Here is a 4,120-nt window from a genome sequence, read left to right on the forward strand (position 1 = left end):
GGGGGAACATTCCTGCGTGATTTCTTTTGACCCATTGTTGCTACGCTTGGATTTTTCCATGTGTGAAACCGAACCAAACCAAGGGGAAATCGCTCCAACTTTACAAACTCAACTGATTCAGACCAAATTAGACAAACTACGGGTGTGAACACGCACTAAGTCCCTCAGTCAGACAGTTGATAGGTCCACCACTTTAAAGCAGGGGAAATCCTCGGGATCAGTTATGATCATATAAGTGATCTCCTGAAATGTGTTTTTGTCATCAGGGTACAATTTCACATCTTGCAACACTGTGGTTTAACATGCAAAACGAATGACATTTGGCTATTTAGCAAAAGTTAGCATGCTACTAAGATGCTAAACCAACACGATGAACATGAACATGCTAAACATCTGTATTTAGGAGTATTTGAGTGCATCTCATTTTGCCATTGAGCGCATGTTAGCATGCTGATGTTAGCATTTAGCTCAATGCACCACTGTACAGCCTCATAGAGCCACAATGGTGGCTTAAATGGGCCCCGTGAGATGTTCTTGTAAGTGATCCAAAAGTTTCTTTTTTTCACCAAAACACAACGTTTGCATCCTTGAGATCTAACAAATGTGTTAAATGCATTTCCTTACTTACACAATATTTTTAAAGTGTTTAAAAAAGCTCGCTAGCAGTGATCTTCTTCACTTTCTTGGTTCATTAATTATTAGTTAGTCATGCTTATTGGTGTGTTACCGTGACCACCTGCCCATCAGTGGAATAGCATGAAACCAGTGGTAGGACTGCGTAGTTAGCTAGAGTCATAATCTCTGTTGGGTTTTTGGATCCCCCTTTCCCAAGGATTCAGACAGTACACCGCTTCACACACTGAGCAGAAGAGCGAGTCTTTTGTGTTAGCTCCGCCTACCCCCGCTGTCGGTCCAATCATTGCTGGCAATGGAAGACTAACAATTCGCCGCTTGTGATTTTTTTTTCCCAGGAATGTGCAAATGCAAGGGCTGTCATCTGTGGGCCATAGGCTCAATCCCTGTTGTTTTATTTCATTCCGCGATAGATATTACCGAAACAGTTCAACACTTTGAGAATATATCCCTAAAGGTTATTGCAAACCCAACTACAGTTTGAATTGTTTACCACTAGGTCACATCTGGCTGTAAATTTGATGATTTGATGATGTTTTACAGCATGGAACTGGAAGAGTGCGCTGTTCCCGTCACACAAGTACAGGAAGTAGAGTGAGGCCACTGGGAAAAAATTCAATCTTCTTATATTTCTCTTTGGTTAAAACCCGGGGTTGATAAGTGAAGCCAGAACATCTGGATCTCCCCCTGGTGGCTGACTGCAGTATAGGTCACAAGCCCTGCCCCCTCCATGTTAACAGATGGGACAAATACCAAACAAAAGACATAAATTTCAAGTCAAATACATTTTTCTCAAATATGGTTTCTGTCATTTGAGGTAGCTGTGATCACGATAGTGATTGATCAAGTGTTAATTTTTCTAATCAGTATGTTTTTATGAGTTATTTGATGCTATTAAAACTGTGTAAATTCAGGATTGACACCTGTGATTGATTAGCAGTTGGTCTGAAAGGGTGTATGGGCGGGGTTGTTAACGCCTGAAACTAGGACATTTTGCTTCACTTTTGTACAGTGGGAGGAAGTGGAGACGCACCATCCATCGTTATATACAGTCTTTGGAAAAATTGGACCAAATTAGACACGTTAAAATGTGTTGTTTTTCGGGAGATGTGCTCCTAATTTGCTTATTCAAAAGCACAAGCAGTACTTCACGATAGTGCAATCATAACACACTTAGCACATGGAAGGGAAAGTGCAATCATAAAACACCTAGAAGTGAAAATGTACCAGACTTTGAATCAATGCAAAGACCATACCGCTGTCCATATGCACACAACATGGACAACAGTCTCTGCAGCATCTCCACTGATTAGATTACTTTCTTCCGTACTTCATCAGAGTAAACTCAATTACTGATGGTAAGGGACAAGCTCTTGTAATTACTGGACCCTCGTCCTTGCGTGGAATTCCCTGGCGGTTTAATCTAATCCTCAGCTACATTCACCCCGTGTGACTTTTTGCGCACGTTGAATTTGCAGCTTCGCATTCGGAAACTTCCGTTGCTCAAGGGTAGACTTAACAAGTCTGCGGCACATCCAGTGCTGTACGTCAGGATAAATGTTAATGTAATAAGGGATAAGAAAGTAAGATGATCACCAAGGTTAATTAGAATGAGATGATTCATAAATCTATCGATTCTCACTCTTATCTGGGCACGAGGAGCAGTTGGAGCAGCAAGGAGAAGTCTCTGTGTCTCGTTATGAAACGGTGACGCAGCATCGACTGTCGAAGAGTTCGGCAGACTTACATAAAGCTGACATAATGGTGCTGCGTTAGGATTTGGAAAAGTTTGCTGGTCTGAATTTCAAGTGGTGTTCATGATTGGCAGGGAAAGACAGCCATGTTACGCGTCTCCATTCTTCAAACAGCTCCTCCAGTGCGACCTGGTTTCAACGATGAGGAGAAACAGGTCATCCCACTGCTCCTAATGGTGTCCCTGTGCTGTTGGCACAGAGCAGGCCAAAGCAGATTGCACATAAAGCAGATGTATGGTGTGACACAGAACTGGAGCAAAGCCAAAGGTCTAATACACAAAGCCATCTGATAGGGGAGGGGGGGGGTATGTGCTATTGCATTCAGTGTCTATGCAAGCATATGACTAAGACAGAGCACAAGTGCAAATCAATTGGGCTGGAGTTTCAGCACGGATACCAAAACACTACTTTTTAAACCTAACTTTAGGAATAAAAACATGTTTTTCCTAAAAATGTGTTCATATAACTGTAGCCTGGGTCAATTGAGGTACTTTTCAAGGATAATGCCTCACATCTTCTGCATCTTCACCTTCCGCTATTTGTGTAAAGAAGCCTTTTGGATGCAAGGCAAGCATCTTCAAGAATTTGTAGCAAGTCTAGTTGCCTGTGCTTATCAAAGAGAACTATTGTTAACTTGATAACCAAAGGTGTTCAATCATGACTGTATAATAAGAACTGGATGCAGCGTTGGAGGTGGAGCCCAGTTCATTCCTTTAAGAGTCGCTCAGTGGAGCTTGAGGCCGCCATGGAGCCAAACTTTACCCTCCGCCGACCGAGTGGGCTACTCACGGTTCAGCACTCGTTCACTTAAATAGGGATAAGACGATTTAATCGTGTGGCTCTGGTAGAATTTCCAAATGTTATAGATCAAGTTTTGATAGTAAATTGAGGGTTTTGGGATTGTGGCACGGAAAAAATGTATCTACCGATTAACAGATGTCTCTAAAGTCTATGGAAAAAAGTCTTTTTGGGCCAGAGTGGATCATGTGATGGACCCAGAAGTTGTAATTCCACTGTTTAGACACTATGTTCAATTTGCTTCAAAGCCAGGCACACTTCCTGGGGGCCTGGGTTCAATACCCGGCCCTATTTTGAAGTATGATCTTTTCTAAGGTCAATAATTGAGATTCTGTTTCTTCTGAGCATGGGAAACAATCTCCTGATTTAAGTCAGTGTAAAATGCAGTGGTGAAGCCCTATAGTTATGCCCTTATTCCATTTTGCATGCTTCCTTTTAGTATGTTCCATACACTATTTATAGGGACACTGTTTAAGAGATGGACAGTGTATCAGTCCTTGGATGTTGGTGTCCCATTTATAGGACCAAACGTCCAAAGCCAACGATAGTCAAGTCACAATAATACGAAAGAGGAGACAAGCCTTACATCCTCACAGTGAAGAAGCTGCAACCATGAACTGTGAAAATAATGGGCGTAGCATCAGTGAAGTCACCCGTGTCTATGTGGGCTGCCATTTTGAAGCCAGGAGTTTGGTTGTCAACATCTTGATATTTTGGATCCATAAGTAACCATGTTTTTGTTTGTTTGTTCTGAAATATTTCATGAATATATAATTTAGCTAAATATGGACACAAGAGCAATACATCCGCAACATAATTCACATTGGATGACATGTCCTCTCCTCCATCACTTGTTTAACAAAATCCTTCACTCCTAATCTCTGCTCTCCTAATTCAGCGTGTGTGTGTGTGTGTGTGTGTGTGTGTGTGTGTGT

At 41.8% G+C, this 4,120-nt stretch overlaps 1 protein-coding gene across 1 annotated transcript in view; it reads right to left on the minus strand.

Moving 5' to 3' along the window:
* Positions 1 to 4,120, minus strand: part of LOC116693987 (retinoic acid receptor alpha-A) — a 21,968-nt gene that overhangs the window by 458 nt on the left and 17,390 nt on the right. The gene's annotated exons all lie outside the window — the stretch shown is intronic.

Source organism: Etheostoma spectabile, chromosome 8 (assembly GCF_008692095.1).
Source record: "Etheostoma spectabile isolate EspeVRDwgs_2016 chromosome 8, UIUC_Espe_1.0, whole genome shotgun sequence".
In the NCBI taxonomy this organism is placed as follows: Eukaryota; Metazoa; Chordata; class Actinopteri; order Perciformes; family Percidae; genus Etheostoma; species Etheostoma spectabile.